This window comes from Peromyscus maniculatus, chromosome 2, assembly GCF_049852395.1.
Source record: "Peromyscus maniculatus bairdii isolate BWxNUB_F1_BW_parent chromosome 2, HU_Pman_BW_mat_3.1, whole genome shotgun sequence".
Lineage (NCBI taxonomy): Eukaryota > Metazoa > Chordata > Mammalia > Rodentia > Cricetidae > Peromyscus > Peromyscus maniculatus.
The window spans coordinates 146,541,194-146,563,816 of NC_134853.1; the positions used below are offsets into that span (position 1 = coordinate 146,541,194).

General features: G+C 48.9%; 1 protein-coding gene across 5 annotated transcripts in view; it reads left to right on the forward strand.

Annotated features, from left to right (window-relative positions):
• The window catches only part of Csmd2 (CUB and Sushi multiple domains 2), a 576,074-nt gene that overhangs the window by 119,436 nt on the left and 434,015 nt on the right, over positions 1–22,623 (forward strand). The window lies entirely within an intron of this gene.

Genomic DNA, 22,623 nt, shown 5'->3' on the forward strand with positions numbered 1-22,623 from the left:
ACCACGACAAGGGAGGGTTCATGTTGTTGGGGGAAGAGCAGTCCAAGTTCCGTCAATACTGTGGAGCAGGGCTTCTTGGCGTGAGCTGTACAAACGATTTCTGCTTCTCGTGGTCTGTTTAAAGACAGTGTTTGAATTCAAATTAACACTAATATCTTCAGATTATACACTATTATTATTATTAGCTTTATTATGTTAGTTTAGAAGGTGGTTCCTGTACATCTCTGTCATTTCCTTGGGAAATTTACATCTCATTAATAGGTAATTATGCTGCTCTTGGCTAAGACCTGCACTGCTCTTTTGTGTTGAGATCATTAATAGGCATATTTTAAGACTGTTAATGATAATTAATAACAGTGATGACATAACACCCCCAATAAAGCATGCCAGTTACTCCAGAGCCTGCTTTCCTCACTGTATGAACTTAGAGTAAAGTGATGCATTCCTGAGTGAGCCTGTGATAACGTGGAAATCGATCCTACTGTTGTCTAAGAGGCCAGGAGTACCCCAGCAGGGGGCTGAGGTCTCACTCCCTGGGCAGGAGTGCCCCAGCAGGGGGGCTGAGGTCTCACTCCCTGGGCAGGAGTAAACCAGCTGGGGGGCTGAGGTCTCATTCCCTGGGCAGGAGTAAACCAGCTGGGGGAGGTGTGGGGATGCAGCTGATGCAGTACCTGGATCCATGAAGGACTTCTGAAATGATCCTTGGACTAAATACTCCTACAAAGGCTCCCAACTATATCACACATGGTTTAACTAAGGGTTCCTGACTGGACTCCATCCACCTTAACTAAGGATTCCTGCCCTGACTCCATCCACCTTAACTAAGCCCCTCCCTCCCTCATTACCCAGTGCTCTGAACTAAGACACACCTGTCTTTCAACTGAGGGCTTCTGAGATGCATGTTTAAAAACATGACCAGTTGCTCCCAGTACCAAGTCCGCGATCTTGGCCGTCTTGGCTGTGCTTTTAACTGGCTCTGCACATAGAGAAGTTTGTGCTTCAGGCTCCTTCCTGGGAGAAAGTTCCTTTCAAAGTTTCTCTTTATTTTCTTCATTAATGTATATTCATGTACAAGGGGATGGATCTCATAATGACAGTTTCACATCAGGTATTATGTACTTGACCATATTCATCCCCCAGTATCTTCTACTGTTATTCTTTCTTCCCAGAGCACCTCCCTTGTACTTCTGTTTTCATTTTGTGTGTGCGTGCGCGCACACACACACACACACAATCTAGGTTCTACATATGAGAAAATGGAATATTTCTCTTCTGAGCCTGAGGTATTTTATTTAATACTCTAATCTCCACTTCCACCCATTTGTGTGTGTATAGGTGCATGTGTGTATTTGGTGCACATGCATGTGTGTGCATGCACATAGAGGCCAAAGGTCGACCTTGGATGTTCTTCCTCGGGAGCTGTGTACCCTGCTTTTTGAGTGCATTGGCACATGGGACTTACAAAATAGAATATAGGCTGGCCAGCCAGAAAGCCCCAAAGAGCTGCCTGTCTCAGCCTTTCCATCTCTGGGATTGTACATGCACCCCATGTCTGGCTGTCTATGTGGGTGCTGATGTGGGTTCTGGGGCTCAAACTCAGGTCCTTATGCTTGCATGGCATACACTTTATTGACTAAGCCATCTTCCCAGTCAAACTGTCCAATTCCATCAATTTCATTAGTCTTCGTGACCCAATAAGTCCTATTATGGATGGATGCCGCATTTTCTTTATCCACACATGTGTCCATGGGTATCTAGGCTGGCCCCATAGCTCAGCTGTTGCAAATGGTGCTGTATTAGACATGGATGTGCAAGAGGCTCTGTGGGCTGACTGGGCATCCTTTGGGCAAAGACCCATCACAGATGCCACAGCTGGACCACATGGTAGCTGTATTTTTAGCTTTTGCAAAGAACTTCTGTGCTGATTTCCAGTGTTTCCCTAAGTTACTACAATGTATAAGGGCTTCTCTTTCCCCACATTCCCATCAACACTTGTATGCTAAGTTCATGGTTATCGCTCCCTCCATAGTGTGTTGCTCTGGAGATATTGTGCTTGGGTCCTTGGGCTGGTGATACTAGAGTGGTACCTGTATAGACCCTGGGAGTAACGGACACAGGGGTCTCAGCTTAGCCCTATTTCCTTGTGGTGTCTCCATATCATCACCCCTTCTGAATGATTACCTGAGACCAGACCTGCGTAAGACTTCAGGAAAACACCCGAGTCATTGACCCTCGCCACACTACCCTGTCTAGGGAGCATTCCACACACTTCCATCTGACAGGTCCTAGATCCCTTCATAATGCCATAACTCCTGCCTGGAAGGCCCCCAACATCAGGAGTCCCTCATGCTCTCCATCCCTATGTCACCTGCTCCATTTCCAAATGACACCAGGGTGCTGCTCTCCGCGGCTCCTCTTGGCTGGCATCCTGCCTGTCTGCTACCAAAGCAAGGCTGATCCTCCTGTGTCTACCCCCCCTCGGGGTGTGGAAAGCGAAGATAAGGAACTGAACTGCTGCCGGGGATTTGGGAGGAAGGTGAAGGCAGGTGAAGTGTCAGCCGCCACTTCAAGGCAGAGATCAAATGCCGCTCCTGAAGCTCTTAGAGGAGAGGGGTGCTCGGTGTGTAATCCTCAGGGACAGGAGCATGGGCTGAGCGTGGACCAGAGGGAAGGGATCAGTGTGTATTAAGCACTGACTGTATGCCAGGCACTTTACATACATTTTTCGACTCTAATCTCCCCGACAACTCTGCAGCCAGGCCTTGCTATCTCCATCTTACAGATGTAACCACCTAAGCCAAGTCGGGATGGGGATGGACATGGGTGCAGCTTAAGAGGACTTGATGGCCAGAGGTTTTAATGACACTCTTCTCTCACAAAAGACTCGTGTCTTGTACTCTGAGCCCTGCAAACCTCTGTGAGTAAAGGAGAGGCTAAACTCTGTTTCTCAGGTAAGAGGATTGGAGCTCAGACAGCGGCAGGAGGACACAGAAAGGCTGACGTACTTCCAGTGCCCCTCTTGGGACACCCCCTGGGGTCAGGCTCCAGGGTCTCGCGAGAGTCACCAGAAAAAAAATAAAGTTGATATTAAACATTGACCTATTTTTTCAATGTCGGCATATCTCAGGGTCTTTGTGGGATAGACTTGAACTAAAACCTTGTGTGTGTTCATGTGTGTGGAGGTGTACTCATGCGTGGGTACACATGCACGTGGACGCCAGAAGACAACCTTGGGTGTGGTTCATTAGGAGCCGTCCATCTGGTTTTGTAGATGGTGTTTCTCACTGTCCTGGAGATCACCGAGCAGGCTGAACCGGCTGGCCAGAGAGCTCCACGGAACCACGGTCTCTGCCTCTAAAGCACTGGGATTACAAGCAGGTGCTACCACACCCAGCTCTTTAGCCAGGATTCTAGGGATTAAACTCAGGTCTTTGTGTGTGCAAAGCGAGTACTCTGCAACTGAGCCAGACTCCCCACCCCTAGACTAAATTTTTTTTAAATCCGTCCATCTAAAATTCAAATTTTATTTAGCAGTCTGCACTTTAATTTGCTTCATCTAGACCCTTCATTTGCAGCCCCAAATCTGAAAGTGATTCCCCAAGAGTCCTCCTCCTCTTTTCCCTGCTCCTCCTTCCCCTGCCCTGCTCTGCCAGTGTCCAGGTCCAGCCTCCCCTGTGGCATTCCAGAGTGGGCACCGCATACCCACGCACATGCACACATGGGATCATCTATAGATGTGATTCTGTAATCGGGCTAATGAGGTTAGCCTATTAATAAACGGACTCCCCCCCCCATTCTTCCTGATGTCCATTACAGAGGGAGGCATGGGGTTTGCACACACCATAACTTGTTTAACCAGTCATCTTCTGCTCACATTCAGATGAAGAACATCCGTGTTTACACAACTTAAGGCCTCATCTAATTATCTTCTAAAGATAAATTCTTGGAAGGCCAATTGCTGAGCCAAAGAGCCTGCGGACTTCACACACTGATGTACAATTCCAGAGTGTCCTCAGAAAGGCTAGACTTACGCCCGTTTGCGGTCGCAGGCGGGGCGGGCTCAGGCCCGCTTCCCCATCACCTTGCCTACCCTGAGTGCTACCGAGGTTTAAATCAGTTTCATTGATTCAAATAGGTGGAAAATGAAATCTCATTTGCAGTGACAATTTGCATCTCTTTGATGATAGAGAAGGTGGAACACCTGTCACCACTTACTGGCCATTTGTGGATCATTTTCTAAATTGCCTGTCCCAGTTTTTGCTTACTTCTCCATTGGGGCTGTTAGTATGTTTCTTATCTCCTCTGCATATTAAGGATATTAATGTGGTGGCTTCCCTTTTGATGTGTAGCAGTTTTAATTTATATGTCACTAATTTAAAATTTTAATTAAAAAAAGACTTTTTTTTTTTTTTGGTGACATCTATTTTGGGTGCTGTGCTCAGAAAGGCCTTTTTTCCCCCATGCTAAGATTGGATAAATATTCATTTAAAAGTTTATCGTATTCTTGTATGTGCATGTATATCCTACATGCGTGTATAGGTAATCACTCAAAGATTAACCCTGAGAATTGTCCCTCAGTCTCTACTCCTCCTGGGTTTTGAGACAGAGTCTCTCACTAGCGTGGGCTCATCAGTTGAAATAGTTTGGTTGGCCAGTGAATCCCAGGGGTCCTTCTGTCCCCGCATCCCCAGTGCTGGGATTCCAAGCACACACTACAACGTTTAGCTTTTCACATGGTTCTGGGGATCGAACTCTGGTCTTTGTACTTGACCAACTGGGGCCACTCCCCAAACCTTCATCTGATCCTTTGCATTATTTTTGGTTTTTACTTTAAATCCCCCTGGAGGTGAGTGACTCCTCCCTGCATGAGAGTGGCGTTCAGTGTGTCAGCCCCTGAAGGTACAAAGCCTGCACCTTCCCAGTGTGACTCAGCATCCCCCAGATGCCTCCGGCCTTCCTGCCCTGTAAGGCTTCGCCCTCTTACCTCAGGCCTCACACTTCCCAGCATTCCCCATAAGGAACCCAAGGACAATGTGAGGTTGTTTTTGTCCATCCCAAGCTGAGCACTGTGTATGTGAACACATCAGACATGTCAGTAAAGAATCAGGCTGGTGCAGGTCTTTGGTCCAGGTACTCTGGGAGCTGAGGCAGGAGGATCCCCAAGTTTAAGGCTTGCCTGGGCTACAGAGTGAATTCCAGGTCAGCCTGGAAAAAGACAGAGGACTGGGCACGTAGTAGCTCAGTGCTGTAGCGAATACCGAGGCTGTGAAAAGGCCCTGGAGTTCAACCCCTAGTGTTACAGGAAGGGAGGGAGGAAGGGAAGAAGAAAGCCAATTAGATCCAAGTCCTGGCTGGCTTATCATGGCCACCTTTGCATAAATATTGATACTTGGAGAAGACAAGTCCCTCTGAGAGCTGGGGCGGGGTCAGTTTAGATCTTTTCAACACAGGAGATCCCTAAAGAGGCATTTCTTTGTTTGCTCAGTGTAACCGGTCTTGGCTGCTCCCCATCCAAGTACAGAAGGCATCCCAAAATTCTGGCCCTGCCCTACCCCATCCACTCCTCCATCTGGAAGCTGGAAGGATGAAGAACACTTGTATTGGTGAAATTATTAAGGCCACTCCACGTAGTTAAAAGGGAGGTTTATTTTGTGGGGTAACTCACAAATGAAGGGATAGGCTACAGGGTCTGGGGAAGATGCAGCACAGTCCGGCGGTGTTCTTTGGAAAACTCTGTTCGGTCTACCTCTAGCATCCAGGGTCTGGGAACCAAGAGAAGGCGGCGCATCCGGATCTCGGGTCTTCTGGGCTCTCTCTTGGCCCCGCCTTGTAGGTGTGACAGTTACTGAAGCCTCAATGGGGGTTGGAATTTTCAGACCAAAGCTGGAATGGCTACCCACTACACACTTGGTTTTGTAAACTCTCCGGTAATCACACGAGTGAGGAGGCACAGGACAAGGTTAAAGAGCTGGGTTTATGTTTTTGCATCCCTGGAATCCTACGCCTCCTTCAAGCTGCCCTTCACTCAGGCAGCTTATTCATTTCTCTGTGCTGTAGTCATGTATGACTTACAAGAGGGATGTTTATTTTAAAGTGTCTTTGTATGTATATATGATGTGGGTATGTGTGCGTGTTCACACGTGTGAGTGCAGGTGGACACGCCCAGATCAGAGGCCAACCTCAGGTGTCAACCTCATCTTCCACCTTGTTTGAGACGGCCTCTGTTTGGCCACTGCATACACCGGACTGGGCAGCCCCCAGGGTCCACTTTTCTTTTCTTTGGTCTTCGCCTCCCATCTCTTGTTGGAGACTGGAATTATAGATGGATGCTGCAGCACCCATCCATTACGTGAGTTCTGGGGATCTGGACTCAGGTCTACACTGGAGTGACGAGCACTTCACCTGCCATCCCCCTGGCTTCAGACGGAGTCTGTCTGAGCTGAGGGTCTGGGCGACTCCAAAATGCAAAGCCTCTTAAGTACCAAGCCGAAGTTCCAAACCTGACATCATAGGACAGGTCATTGTCAAAGCTCAGACACTCACTCCAAAAAATACTGCATGCAATTGCCTTCTGACTCTGTGTATCAAGTATGCACAAAAGAAGTGAAATTCTGTGTACATGGGGGTTCTGTCCCCCTAGTATTTCATAGGCATATAGAAAATTTCCCAAACCTGAAAAACGGACATAATTTGAAAGCGTTTCTCATCCCGGACATTTTAGGTAAAGACCACTTGGCCTTTGTAGAGCTACTGTGAAGTTTAAGGGGACACAAAGGTCCCAGGAGCCGCTTGGCCCAGGACCTGGCACACCGTCGGTGCTCGTTACTGCCACCTCACTGACTAAGCCACTCTCATCCTGACCTAAGGTGACTGCAATTCTTCAGGAGACAGAAATAGGCCAGTCCCACAGAACCCAGTCCCAGCCTCACCCTGTTCCCCAACTCCTGAATTCACATAAAAGCCTTCATCCAGCTGTTTACATAAAGAAATCCCCTATCCAGCTGTTCTACTCTGAGAGCCCGACTGTGGCTTCTCATGAGAAAAAGCAGAGTGATGTTTATATCCAGGACTCCTAGCTCCACCTGGAAGCTTGCCCACCAGCCAGGGGTGAAGTCCGGTCCCTATCACATGGCACCCTGGAGCCAATGAAGCCAAGGCCAGGACATCAGTGTCACTGGGGTGTCTTCTTGCATAAGTGATGCTGGCTTTTTAACCAAGGGTTTTATGGCAAGTCCGTCAGTCCCTAGAAATTGGGAGTGGCAGGCACGCAGGCAGGCAGACAGACAGACAGACGCACGCTCGTGTACAAACACACCACAATATTTTCTCATATAATTAATCTGTGCAGTTTACAGATGCTCCATGCCTCCCATCATTCCCTGCTTCACTTGAAAATCTGAGCCCAGAGGGGCTGACGGCACATATAGCTGGTGGTAGATAATCTAGCATCAATTGAGCAACGACTGTCTGCAACCTTTGGAGTCTCCTTTCCGCAGTCCCAGTGTGCATCTCTGGTCTCTCCATCCTCCCAAAGGGGATGGGTGAGGAAGGAGAGCTGCTTCACCCAGGCTCCCAGCAGGATGGGCTTCTGCTCCTGAGGGGTGAGGGGCAGGTCAGCTGTGGCGCCTCTGCCGTTTGAAACAGGGTCGGACAGTTGGAGACGGCAGTCCCGTGAGAGCAAGCACGGGGACAGCACGTGCTTTCGTGTCTCCTGGAGATAGGGAGGTTGAAGGTGACATGACCACGCCACTGAGCTCATGAGGAAGCTGGGGTGCACGACATTAGGGCCCAAATCTCCATCCACTTTCCTTCCTGCCTGCAATTAGAGAACTGATTCTCCTCCCCAGGAACTCCATTCTCTCAAACAATTTCCTGGTCCTGAAAGAGACTCCAGTTCTGGGGCATTATCCAGATATCTTGAAATTGGGCTAATGGAAGCCATTTGGTACTATATGGATATGCATTCTGAATATGCAATTTGCTCCATTCAGGTCACTCTGGGCCCAAGCCGCAGGGAGGGCGCAGGCTCCTGAGGGGCAGAGGTGACCAGTGTCCATTTTCCCAGCACAAGGACCAATGTGCACCTTTTAAACACCTGATTCCATTCCCCATCCTTGAGAGCTGAAATGTTCCTTTTAATCAGGCCTTCAGATTAACAAATTAATACACAAGAGATATGACCTTTGAGATAAATTGCACGGCACTTCTCCCAAGGTGGGGGTTGGGACGATTTTCATAGCATGTCTTCTTTGAGCCCACAGACTGTTCATCATGCTGACCCCACTTAGTGTAGGTGTCACGTGACACTGTGCTAGCTCTAACCCTGCCCTGGTCACTTCTCTGTCATTATGTGAGAGGGTCAGAGGAGCTGATGCTTAAGGGTGGGGTAGAGGGAGCATGCGTGCCAATGGTGGTGCTGTGTGCCATGCTTCACGACCCCCTTCATCCACTCAACAAGGTTTGCTGCCCCAGACAGCCTCCCAGAAGGCTTTGAGGTACCCAGGTGCAGAAGCAACCCCTCCTTTTGTGGAGTGTTGTGCCTGGGAACTGAGAACACTGGGGTGGATTAAGAGCAGAGACACTGGCCTCAGCTAGATAGGGCTCACTGCCCAGACTTCCCTCCTACCAACCGAGAGACCTCCACTGAATCTCCTGACTCCCATGCACAGGGTATTTGCGGAGCAGAGGTGGTAATCCCCTCCTCCGTGGGGTGTAAGGAGGGTTCATAGTTGATGTGTGGGTACAGAATCACCATACAGCCAAACTAACTCTGTACCACGAGGGGAACCTACACCCACATCTGGCTAGTTCCAAGGAAATCCAGGGTAGGTTGACTGTGCCCTGTCTCTGCTGTGTGTCCTCCAGCAAGACGCTGGACCTCTCAGATCCTCTCTTGACACCTGGGTAACCCTCTCTTCTTCTGAGGGGGTGCGAGCATCCTTGCCAAGCTGTGGGAAGTGCCTAACCTCACATTTGACTCACGATAGCTTCCCCATCAAAGGGAACCACAGCAACAGGTTGTGGTGTGCTCCAGGAGTGGGGAAAAAATCCTTTTCTTCTGTCAAACCTTTGGTCAGCCTTGCGAGTTTTCAAAGGGGAGTGCTGTCACCTACTTTTTCTGTTGCTCCAGCCTTCGCGATCACTCCTGAACACACAGCGGGGGCCTTCAATAGTAGCTAGTGTGTGCCTCTCCTGACCTGGATCCCTGTGTGTCTGGGCACATGGTGCTCTTGGGCAGATCGGCCCTGGGAGTATGTGGCTCAGTGGGAGGAGTGTAAGCTGAGTAGGAGTGAGTCCCTTTCATCTCCTCTCCACTGTGAGCACGCTGCTGCAGTAGTGAGCCGGAGTCCCATGAGCAGGGGACCTTGCTCCGAACCTCACCTGGATGTCAGTCAAAGCCTCAAGCATTGGCCTCCCTTACATCCCTTCCTCCTCCAGCCACACAGGCCACTGGCAAGCCTTTGGATAAGACAGCCTGTCTTCCCACTCATCCTTCAGTCGCGCCAAGTCCCCTCTCCTGGATCCCCAAACTCTTCTAGTCTCTGCTTAATTCCCATCCGGGAGACCACCTCTGTGCCCAAGAACCCCCCACCTATAGGGCATCTTAGCTCTCCAAACCACGCTTTTAGTCCTGGGCTTTTGGCTTTCTTTGGCTTCTCCATTCCCAGGTCACCAATAGCCAGAAGCTTCATAGAGCACCATGGTTGGAGCTTGGGGGTGAGGGAGAAAATCGACAGCCCCCTCACCACTCTGCTCCAAGTCACATGTGATTTTTAGGAACTCCCCTCCACTCCTCTGACTCCCTCGCCACTGATGACAGAAGTCCACACCATAGGCTTGCTGTCAGGTGCTCCCTCGCAGGGACTGTCGTGGTCTAAATGCTACAAGAACAGCCATGTGTGCCCATCCAGGGGTCTGGCATTCAGTGCATGGCAGCTCCTCAGTAAACATTGAGTGAGTCCTCACGTGGATGAGTTTCTAGTCAAGGCACCTGAGGAGACAGAGCCAGCAAGTCAAGACTCAGGAAACCGTAAGGCCCCTTAGTTACCAAAGACATTCAGGTTGAAACAGCCACAGGGCTGGGCACACGGCTCAGGTGGTGGTGCTTGCCTACCATGCAAGGAGCTCCAAGTTTCATCCTTAGCACCTTCAGAGCTAGCATTGTATCTCTATAAAATTCAACTACTCCCCAAACTTTGGATTGGTATAATACTGGGACAGCTGCAAAAAAAGGGGGACACATTGGCTCTGGTGCTGGTGGGGATGTAAATGAGTCCTTAGGGACCATAACCCGACAAGCATATATCAAGAGTCATAAAGTGCTCGGAGCAGTTGACCCACTAATCTCCCTCTGGGGAACAAATCCTCCAGAAATAATTCAGCAGCAGAAGAAAGTTCTGTTCACGAGAGTCTTGGTCTCAGCATTATTTATAATGATGAAGAATTGGAAACTGTAAAAACGTCCAACAATTGGGGAATGGCAGTGAAAGTTATGGCGCCTCTGCCTAATGGATTTACATGGCTATTTAAAAGTATGATGGCATTACTGAGGAGTCCAGAAAGATGTTTAGGATACGATTTTCAGTGGCAAAAGTGGAGCACAATGCTTCACTGTGATTGTCACGGCCGCCTGAGGGAGTCCTCGAGGAATGGGCAGAGCAGGGGCCTAAAGGGAGGCCATTGACAGGGGCATCAGTGAGCCTGTGGGGGGCTTGAAAATGTTTTTAAAATGTGCATCTCTGGCCGGAGAGATGGCTCGGCGGTTAAGGGCATGACTGCTCTTCCAGAGGTCCCGAGTTCAATTCCTAGCACCCACCTGGTGGCTCACAACCATCTGCAATGAGATCTGGTGCCCTCTTCTGGCCTGTGGGCAAATACGCAGGCAAAATACTGTGTACATAATAAATAAATAAATCTTTAAAAAAAAACCATATGTATCTTCTCCATGTGGATGTTTTGCCTGCATGTATGTATGTACACTGTGTGTGTGTAGTGCTTGAAGAGGACAGAAGAGGGAGTCAGGTCCCTTTGGGACTGGAGTTACAGCTGATTGTGAGCTGCCATGTGGGTGCTGTGAATTAAACCAGGGTCCTCTGGAAGAGCAGCCAGTGCTCTTAACCCCTGAGCTATCTCTCCAGACCCCTGCAAAAGATTTAAAAAAAAAAAAAAAGAATTCCTCTTGATGGCTGCTTTGGTGTTGCCTGTGTGATAAATGGCTACTGGAGATAGCCCACGGTCAGAACAGAAATCAAGGCCAAATGCAGCAGCTAGGAAGCCCTCGCTGGTGAGAAGAGTACACAGGGGTTTCATTGGCAATGCCTGTAACAAGAGCCAAATGTCTTGTGGCTCCATTAACAGCATTATAGACTCCAGGTCTTGGAGAGATAAATTCCCTGGAAGGAAATCCACATGATAAAGCCCTGATAAGAATCAAGGTTCTTCAGAGAGTCATGGGCCCTGTCTCCAGCACAGGACCCAAAGTAGAGCAGATATTTGGGAGAAATGAATGAGAGAAGTACTAACCTTGCAGAGAGTAATTAAAGAGATCTGGAGGTGACAGATGAGTCTGTCATGGAGAAAACAAATGTTCCTTCTGGGTTGCTTTAGAGAATAGAACCATGTCCAGTGGAAAGGTGTGAGAAGGTAGGTCTTGTACTGCAAGCCTGTATGTAGTTCCAGCTACTTAGGAGCCTGAGGCAGGAACTTCTCAAATTCAAGTCCTGGTTAAGTTACAGAGTATGTTCAAACTAGCCTGGGCATTTTAGTTTGGCCCTGTCTCAAAAATTACCTAAAAAGATCTGGGGATGTGGCTCAGTGCTAGGGTGCTTGGCTTTAGTGACTGTAATTTAGAGTAACTGACTAGTGAGATAGTGAGTTCCCCATCTCTGGAGGTAATCAAGCAGACATTGGGTTGATCAAGGCCTGCCGTGGAAGCCATTGGCATATATATCAAACTAATAAAGAAAAACTCTGCCAATTAAATGATGGCATAACCTTGAAGGTAAGACTCATCTTCATTTTTTAAAAAAGCGATTTCAGTGTGGAAAAAAAATTAACACAGAGGGATAAAAAACCAAAGGGGTGTTCCAGGAGGTTAGGCAATTTCAGGACAATACTATGTAACCATAGAAGGTACATGGTGTATTGGGGATGTTCCACACATCCATACTATATCCTCTGTGGCCTCACTGACTCTCTCAGCCTCAGTTTCCCATTTGTAAAGTGGAGATGCACTAAAACAGGCAGGCCATGCAGAATTCTCCCAAGGACTAGGAAGCAGCAGGAGAAGGCAAGTTAGCCAAGTCATTTCTGAGCCTAGCAGGTGGCCATGTTATCATGATGTTCCAGCAGGGGAGAGTGCTGTGACTCTCAACTCCCTGCTGCCAGTGACTCCCTGAGGTGAAGGACAGTGGATGAATCTTAAAGGAAGAATGTGAATCAGGGAAGGGCTGAAGACATGAATGAGGGAAAGTTCCACAAACGAGGATGGCCTGAGCAAGGGCCTGGCAGACAAGGCCTGCCAGGGATGTAGAAGGCTCTCTCCTTAGCCTGAATAAGAGCAGGAGCAGGGGGCCTAGGTGAGTGAGGTCTAGAGCCTGTGAGCGTGGAAGACGTTCCCTCTGCTGATGGAGCCCTACCACCTGGCTCTTGGGAGCCAAGAAATGGCAGCATCAGGCTTGCCATAGGTTTGTTGTGGTGCTGAAGGAAGGTTGGCCAACTTGAAAACCTCTCAGTGATCCAGCTAGGTGGTGATGCCTGAGCACGCTAGGTGGTGGGGGATGGGAAATGGAGGCACTTCATAGGAGTAACACCAGCGGGATTTAGTATTGTCCCAGGAGGTCGGGCAGCTTCAGGACAACAATCCCAAGCATACTGGAGGGGAGCGATTTGACTCCTGGCTCATTTCATGCAGACTATGAGTCCCTGGACAGGGCAATAAGATCAGCGGGTGAACCCTGGACACATGGAGGGCAGGAGGAGACAGAAGCCCACAGGGAGGCTACAACAGAGATCCAGAGGGTTGCGAGAGAGCTGTGCAGGCACTGTGTCTTCCAGAATGGGGAATGGTGCAGTAGACAGCCAAGCCAGCAGGACAGAATGATGGAGCCCACCTAGTACCTGGGCATTCCACTTTGGCCAGTTGCCCCAAGGGAGCAGGGGTCACTGTGGTGGGGCCCCAACTCAGCACAATGTGGGGAATGAAATCTGAAGTGGATGTAAGCCATAGAGGGGTGGTTGGGCACTCCTCTTGACACACTGGAGTCCTCAGAGGAGAGGTGGGCTGTAATTTTGAGTTACTGTACCAAGGCTAGATTTATAGCAAGAAAGAGCTCACTGTAAAGCGTCGGAGGGCAGCAAAATCCTGAGGGAGGGTGAAGTGGGCTGAGAAGGTGCCAGGGCCTCTTCTGTCCAGCTGAGTGCAGGCGTCTAAGGATGCTAATAGGGTCAGAGGTGTCGGGGTGTCGGGGATGGGGATGGGAGGGCTGCCTGAGAAATCCAGGGAGTCAACAGTTACTTTCAGTTAAGCTGAAAGGAGAGCGTCTAGGGTTTCTAACTACCATTCATTCATTCTTTCTTTCATGCATTCATTCATAGTTAATGCCCCACTCCCTACCCACAAGGCATGGAGAGGCACTGGAAATAGTTTTGAGCAGCGTGGATCCTGCCCAAGCTTCCAGTCTGATATAGGAAGAGACATTAAACAGATAACTACACATTCAAACGGTATAAATAAATACCAACAAGTAAATGAACATATGAGCATGCAACTACCTTAACTCTGTTTTTATTCTTCTTAAGATTTTACTTTGAGGCCTCCCATCTGTGTGGTGAGATGAGGAAGTTATTTTGAAGCTGGTTGTGTTCTGGTGAGTTCTTGGAAGAGGCTAGGACGGGCCTGGGCCCCTATGGCTGACCACCAGAGACTCTCTTCAGGCAGTCAAAGTCTACTGACATAACCCAGGCCATTTTCTTAGCATTTCTTCACGTTGACTCACCGAAGCTCCCACCCAGTCACCATGCTTTAGATGCTGGGAAGCAATATGGCACAGCTGGAAACATTGGTGTTTGAAGTCAGTCTGGGGACAACTCAGGGGTTAAAACTAAGGCTTGCTGTGTCTTCTCTCACGGTAATGGAAGGTTAAAGGTGGGAACGTGGGAAAAGATAAATGTGAGACACTAAGTGCCACGTGCAGCTGTGGGCATTGTTTCTCACCCCCACCCCCGTCTGTCTGTCTCTGTCTCTGTCTCTCTGTCCCTGTCTCTCTCTGAATTAAGCCACTGGCCAAGGAGTGCAGAGAACCAGTGGTGAGTTTCAGAATCCTGACTTCCCTCACATGCTTTTATAAAGCATCCTCATCTCATTGGTTGAAAGGATGACTCTAGGCTTCTCTAAGGGTCAGAGTATTTGGACTCATTCGCTAATCCTTTCTTTAAAATCCCCCCCCCTCTCTCTGTGTCTCCCCCTCTCTGTCTCTTTCTCCTCTGTCTCCACCCCCTCTCTGTCTCTCTCTGTGTCTGTCTCTGTCTCCCTCTCCCTCTCCCTCCCCCCTCTCTCTCCCTCTCTCCCTCTCTCTTCCTCCCTCTCTCTCGTGTGTGCGTGTGTGTTTGTATGTGCACGTAAAAGCCAAAAGACAAACTTGCCAAGACATGGTCTCTCGTTGGCCTGGAATTTGCCAACTCCACTAGGTTGGCAGACTGGCAAGCCTCATCAGCCTTCTCCCTCTGCCCCTCCAGGGCTGGTACTGCAGGCGTACCCCACCCTGGCCAGATTACTTTCCTGGGTTCTGAAGGTTAAACTCAGGTGCTAATGTTTGGACATTAAAGAAGCTCTTTATTCACTGAGCCATCCTCCAGGGCCACGTCACCCCCAGAGCCTGAGTCTGCTCCACGACTGGGGTGGCAGGGGAATGAAGCAAGGACAGTGACATTGAAGAAGTGACAGACAGGTGGATACAGAAAAGCTGGGCCCAGGCAGATTATGCATACTTCGATGAAGTCCCACCAAGTAACCTCAGTGCGTTTATTATGTGCAGTACAAGGAGAGGGTGTTGGGCCGTCTCCTTAGAAGGTGTCTGTGGGTGAGCCGTGTGAGGCTGTGAACATCTGGGAGGGGAGAGCTGCAGTTTCTAATCTTTGCATACACTGGTTAGTCGTTCATAAACACTCATATGTGGACAGAGGAAGAGAACTTTGCCAGTTCCGAGACTGACTCATTTAGGGAAGGCTTCGCCAATTTCTCGCGGATCTGAGGCATTGGTCCTTGACACGCACTTGTCAACAATACACATTCACTCAGGACAGCATCTGCTCTTTACACATCTGCTCAGGCCTCCCTCGGTTTGCCACACCCCACTCCCTTGTCTTTCCTTTAACAAATTATGGCATGCGTTCATGGTGGGCAGTGGGGGGGGGGAGCGGTTTACAAAGTCACAGGGTGAAAAATTAAAACCATCTGTTATCTGACCCCCTGTATAGCTATAACTAATACGCTGTTCTTCCACGCATCTGTGCATAAAATTAGAAATACATATGTACATATGTATATATAAAGCACTTCCATATATTTATAGTATTTATATTGCTGTAATTATTTAAGCAGTCCCCTGTGTTTAAGATTTAGTTTGTTTCCACTTTTTCCCTGATAGATAATGCTGCAATGAAAAATTCCTGTACATAAATCACTGAGTTGCATCTGATTATTTCCTTAGAATAAATCCATACAGGCACGGCGATTTCAAAGACTTTTGGTGTGTGGTTTTTGCATTGCTTTCCAGAAAGATTAATATTCTTACCAGCAACATACACGTTTCCTCCCATCCTCTCCAGCACTACACTGTAACATCTTTGAACAATGGTGTGTCAATTTGAGGGGAGGGGTTAGGAAAGTCTTTACACTAGGGGACAGAGGAAGCTGGGCCAGGCTTGAGATGTTGACCTCATCCTAGCCTCTGTGGGAAACTCAGCAGAAGTGTCACACCAGGGCCACAGCCCTGATTTATAGTTTATTCACTGAAGTCATCCTGGAGTGCTCCCTGAGAACTCAGGGTGTGCTTCCTATGGTCTAGGGAGTGCTCCCTAAGGACTGAATGAGTACTTCTGGAGTGCCAAATGAGAGTGTTCCTTGAAAGCTGAAAAAAAAAAAAATGTACTCTCTGAAGACTGAAGAAATGCTTCCCAGGACCAAGGAGTGCTCCCTGGGAACTTGGAAACTGCTTCTTTTTTTTTTTTTTTTTTTTTTTTTTTTTTTTTTTTTTTGGTTTTTCGAGACAGGGTTTCTCTGTGTAGCTTTGCGCCTTTTCCTGGAACTCACTTGGTAGCCCAGGCTGGCCTCGAACTCACAGAGATCCGCCTGCCTCTGCCTCCCGAGTGCTGGGATTAAAGGCGTGCGCCACCACCGCCCGGCTGGAAACTGCTTCTTAAAGATTGAGGGAGTGCTCCCTAAGAGCTAAATGAATGTTCCCTGAGGACCCAGAAGAGTGCTGCTTAAAGATTAAGTGAGAGCTTCCTGAGGACCAAGAAGATGCTCCAGGTAGTCTTGTCACAAAGGGCACCTCCAGGGCACTGAGGTCCAACCTGATGCTCGTTAGTATCTGAGTCTCAGAGAGAAATGGGAGCCTCAGGCTGGCCAGGCCATTCTCCTCCTCATCTTCGATGGGGTTCTGGGCTTCGTCTGGTGTCATCTTTAGCTTCTACCATGGGTTCCAACTTGCTTTAGTGGGTCACAGGGCCTGATTCCTCCTGAACTAGATGCAGAGCCCCTGGAAGCCTGGAGCTGGTCTGACCCTGGTGGAACTCATCTGGCACCGGACTGAAGTTCAGTTTCCAGGCTGATGGCCAGCACTCACCTTCCTGGCCAGTGCTCACCTTCCTCGCCAGCACTCACTCACTTCTTGGGCCTATCTGTTCTTCCATCCTAGGGCAACTTGGGCTGCTTTTGGGTTCCTCCCATTACCTGTGGTCTCTGTCGGGACCAGGTGTTTCTGGGTTCTTGGCGTCTTGCTCAAGGAATAGAATGAAGGACATGAACACAAAGATATTTTATTTGGATGCAAAATGAAGGCACAGAATTGATACACTTGCAAGGGCACAGTGGGATCCGAGTGGGCGTTTTCTCCAGAGCCCCCTGGTCACTGTCTGGGGCTGCCTTTTGGGAGTCCAGGAGGAGGTGTAGTTGCTAGGGGTGGAGGGGGCATGGTTTCCTGTTTTGACTGATAGGCCTTTGTCATATAAGGCTTTGTTCAGTGTGCATGCCCTTTGCCATGATGCATCTGATTTTGATCACATGCACACCCAACCACACATAGACATAAGGTGATTAAAAAAAAAAACCAAAAACAGGTTGGAAAGATGGCTTAGTGGTTAAGAGCACTTTTGGCCCTTTCAGAAGATCTGGGTTTGGTTCCCAGCACCCACATGGAGATCCATTGCCTTCTTCTGGCTTCTGTGAGCTCTGACTGCATGTGGCACACATGAACTCATGAAGGCACACACACAACACATTTTGTTTATTTATTTTTAAAGATGGCAAATAGAGGCCTTTTTTCCCCCTAAAACATCAGAGTACACAGTTTGCCTTAGCATGCATGTGCTCGAAACCATTATAATCTGGAATGGTATACTGCACCTGTCTCTACAATATACTTCAGAATGTGCTTGACCATGAAAGAGGAGTTGCTGAACTAGAGAGATGGTTCAGTGGTGAAGAGCACTGGCTGCTCTTGCAGAGGACCCAGGTTCAGTTCCCAGCACCCATACGGTGGTGCACAACCATCCGTAACTCCAGTTCCTGGGGATCTGACCACCTCTTCTGGTCTCCACAAGTACACAGATAGGTGCACAGGCAAAAGAACACTCATACACAAAATAAAAATGAATGCCAAAAAAAAAAAAAAGAGTTGGGGAAAAAAAAGAGTTGCTAAGGCTTGTAGGGAGCTGCAGGTGGGCCTGCCTGCCGTACCTAGATTCACTGAGAAGAGAGCAGAAATCACTTAGTGATGTCTGCCTGAATCTGCATGAGAAGATTGGCAGTACGTCTGTTACTTTTGCCGTCCTTGATCTCAAAATGTCACAGAAGACACCACTGAATTGGTAGAAGGGACAATACCGGTCACCAGGATAGCAGGTATGATTTATGTTGTCTCCAGAAGAGGGGTATCTTAGTCTAAGGTATCAGAGGAGACATAGGCACTAACTATGGGAGAAAAATCCCTGAGCTCATCAGGTCATCAGGGTACCAGCCCTGGTGGCCAAATTCAGGTAAAATTCTGGTGTCAGGGGAGCTGTCGTACCGGTCAAACTAAAGGAGGCAGAAAGCCAGGTCTGCATGGGGCCGACCCAGTGAGGTGGGAAGGCTGCAGCCCAGAGCCCAGGTCCCTTCTGGTTCATGGTATCAGGCCTGTGACCACACAGTTAGTGTAGCCTTCACCTTCTAAAAGGCAGCACTCCCATTTCTGGAGTACATCAGAGCCTGTGTGACAGAGCCATCGGGGGCTGCCTGGACAACACCTGCTCCTGAAGGAACCACGTTATCTGCTGTGGAGAGGGGAAGCTGGAGGCTCGCCAGCAGTGAGGTGTAAGGAATGCGAGCTCTGTGTGTCTGTGTGTGCGTGCAAGGGTGTGCCATAGAACAACTTCAAGTGTCATTTCTCCGATGCTGTATGCTTTTTGTTGTTTTCTGTCTGTCTGTCTGTCTGTTTTGAGATAGCGTCTTTTGTTGGCCTGGAAATCACCAAGTAGGCTAGACTAGCTGGCCAGTGAGCCACAAGGATCCACCTGTCTCCATTTCTCCATGCTAGGATTACAAGAGCTGGCCATCATGCCTGGCTATCTTATGTGGGTTCTGGGAATCAAACTCAGGTCCCCTTGCTCACATGGCAAGCACTTTACTGATGGAGTTATCTACCCAGTCTATTTGGGGGTATTTTGGTATCACTGCTTCTCTCCATCTCCCACACCAGGCCCTCTCCTAAAGCCTGGGCACTGTATTTTCACCTCAGAGGTGACCTTATAAAATACCCAAGGGGAAGTGAGCATACACCCTGCCACTGGCCAGGCAGAACACTTACCCTCTATCTGTGTCTATTGGCTGAGACAGAGAAGGTCTCCGAGGCAGACATGCTTTGTCTGGTTCTATTTCTACTTGGGTATTTCTCCATTTCACATCTAATTGGCCTCCCTATTGAGAGATCATTTTCCCTGAGCGGGGACTCAGCTCGTGATTCTCGGTATCAGTACGAACATCCATTGATGGGAGATAGTAGGAGACAGTACCCCGCTGGAGCCTTTCTGTGTCTACTGCCGTAAGAGGTGATTGGCAAATGACCCATGAATGACAGCGGGCCCTGGCCTGCCCCTCCTAACCCAGAAAGGAAATCTCTCTCAGAACATCATGTTCTATGGCATAGGGGACACTTGGAGATGATCAATTGGATGGAATTATGATGGCATTTGAAGAGGCCGCAGGAGGACCTGGACCCTACTTCACACCATCTGTTCCCACAAGGTTCCCTGGGGGAAACCCACTCCTCCAGGATCCCAATGTGTGCTTCCTGCCCTCCCAGATCTTCAGCAGTTTAACCCTTGAGAAACTGAAACATCTTATAATCAACGACTTCAGCCTGGGCTCTGTTTTTCTACTTCTTTTCCTTCCAGAAAAGCTCTAATTAAATTGACAGTTCATGTCATTATTGAAAGCATGCTCGAATCAAGGAACTATGGTAGATACTCAAAGAATGAAGCTGGCAAAGAAACCCTTGATTACTAGATAAAGCTGGGGTTCCCAATGCTCCAGCGAGCTGGCGGGGTTCCAGTGAAAATGCCTTTAGCCTACTTTTGTGACAGCTTGTCGTGGTGCATGAGAAAAAGCTACTGCAAGAAGAGTATGAGTGAGAAAGGGACTCTATTAAACTTAGTTTCCGGGGTGAGTGGATTCAGGAACAGCTGCATCCAGTGTCAGCCCCTTGTCCATCACACGGCCTTACTCTGTCTCTCTTATACGCCAACATGGAGGCTCCTGGGAACTTTGGCTTATGTGATCTTAGAAGAAGAGAAGTCATGGAATACCTGGTATTGGCCATCTTAGGTCATGTGTCACACCTTAGTGAAAATCACAGGAGCTAGGAATGGGAGGATATTGTGGTCGGAATGTGAAATGTCTCTTAAAGGCCACATGTCTGAACATATGGTTTCTAACTGGTAGCATTATATGGGGAGGTTGTGGAGTCCTTGGGAATGGTGGGGATGGTGGGGATGGATGGTGGAGATGGATGGTGGGGGATGGTGGATACGGCTCACAGGTAGTGGGCCTGTTTCCATCATAGACCAGCCCTGCCTCTGGCCTGAACGTTTTGCTTTCTTGTTGGCCACCAAAGGCTTGACTCCTGCAAGCTTCTACCACACAGCTGCCACACCTCCCCTGGACACTGTGGACTAACATCCCCTGAGCCACAAGTCAAAACAAACCCTCTCCTACCTTAAGTTGTCTGTGTCATGAATTAAGATGTGGGCATAGCAACGAGAAAAAGAGCCAGCATGGTTGTCCCATCTGATAGTGTCAAGAAAGCAGAGAGGGTATTGTGATTTCATTGAAAACATGTACAGAACGACATGAAATGGGGCGAGGCCATTCTCCATTGCAAGACAAATGCTGAATAAATAAAAACAAGAGCCGTGTACTTTGGATTGGCCTTCTGGAAGAGCTGAGAATCACTCCCCACCAGAGACTTGATTCTGTCCACTCCTGCCCGAAGGAAGGCCAGTCCAGCAGAGAGCACTGGAGTGCGCAGGTGTATGAGACCCCCCCACTCCCATGAGGGACTGCATCTGGGCATATCCCCATAGAGGATCTGCCAGGCTCGCCAGGCAGAGGAGGCACCAAATCTTCCCCCAAAGAAGAAAATAAGCGGGATACTGCGGCCAGGGCCTGGCACCCGGCACCCAATCAATAAATGGGAGCTATTATTATTGCCCATTAGGGATCATCCCTCAGTGCTGGCAGTCGGGGCATGATGGATGCAGGCTGGGTTTGTGTAATGGGGATTATTTATTAGTCACCTTGTAAGAAGCGATGACAATAAGGCACAAAACCGAGTTCCCACAGAGGAGTCTCTCTCATAAAAGTCACATGCCTCTGCGTTACCCTGGGAAGCAAGAGTGCTTGTTCTCCAAGATTAATCCAGTGCTGCCGGTGAGAGACCTCAAGAGGGAGAGGCTGTGATTCCCATGGACCGCAGCACAGCTTCTAGAACAATGTTCCTCCAGTCCCTGTGAACCTAGGACCTGGGTACTTGGGGGGAGGAGGGAAGAAGAAAGGAAATTGTAGGAAGAGGAGGCTGGGAAGAGTCAGGGGAAGTCCTCCAGCCCAGACTGACTTCTTTACTTTGCCTGTCTCCGGGCAAAGTCCCAGAGGTGACATGTCTGTCACTAAAGGCTAAGGGAGGCAGATCCCCGCGAAGACCACTTACCTGCCCCCCCCTGCAAAACCCAAGCCCCCGAGTGGCTGCTGTTGACTTACGTGTGCTGCTTTAAAATACATAGTGTAGTTTGTAAGGTTATGTTTTCAGGAGCAGATGCGGCAAGAGTGCATTCATGCAACGGTGCTCATTTAGGGGTTGAGAACGGCCGCCAATTCCCTGTGCGTGCCATCGGGCCCTTTGCTAATTATTTGTTTAATAACTAACTGCCTAACAACTGTTGATGACCTAAAGACAACAACCAGAGAACTCTTCCCTGAAGAACATGGGGAAAATTCAAATTTATGTGTTGTGTAGAAGGTAGCATGCAAATCACTTGCAATTAGCATGCCGCGAGACTTGGTGAATATTAACATTTATTGAGTACTGGCATTGCTCTGGCACATTCCAATCATTATCTTACTTGCTCCTCACAGCTGCTCTCTGAAGTAGGTGCTGTGAGTTCTTAGTGGCCCCATTTGACAGATGAAGCAAGTGAGGCACTAGAGAATAGTAGATGAGCGTAGTGGTTACTTTTCTTGTTGATTGTGGCCAACACCTGGTAAAGGGAGGATTTATTTTGGCAGCTAGTTCAGGAGATGCAGTTCATCCTAGTGAGGAAAAGCATGGTGGTTGAGGCAGCTTGATCATCTGTGTCAGCAATGATACATAGCTATTGCTCTCATGATACCAACCAGGAAGCAGAGAGCTCAGGGCAGAAGCAGAGCTAGGCTACAGCCCTCAGAGAGCCTTACCCCCAGTGACATCTCTTCCACCTATATCTCTGTCTTAATGACTGTTATGTGGCTGTGATCAAGCACCCTAACAAAGACGACTTAGGAAGGAAATGTTTATTTTGACTCAAGGTTTGAGGCTATAGGCCACCATGGCTGGGAAGTCACAGCAGTGGGGACTTGGGGACTGTAGGTCACATGACATCTGCAGTCAAGAAGCAGAGGGAGATGAATGCATGCTGCAGCTCAACTCCCTATTTTCACTCACACAGTTCAGGATCTCAGCCAGGGAATGGTGCCACCCACGGTGGGCAGGCCTTCCCATCCTAGTTAAGGCAGTCAAAATAGCCTCCACAGGCATGCCCAGGGGCCCATCTCTCAGGTGATTCCGGGTTCTGCCACGTTAACAGTTGACAGTAGACATCGCAGTCTCCCGC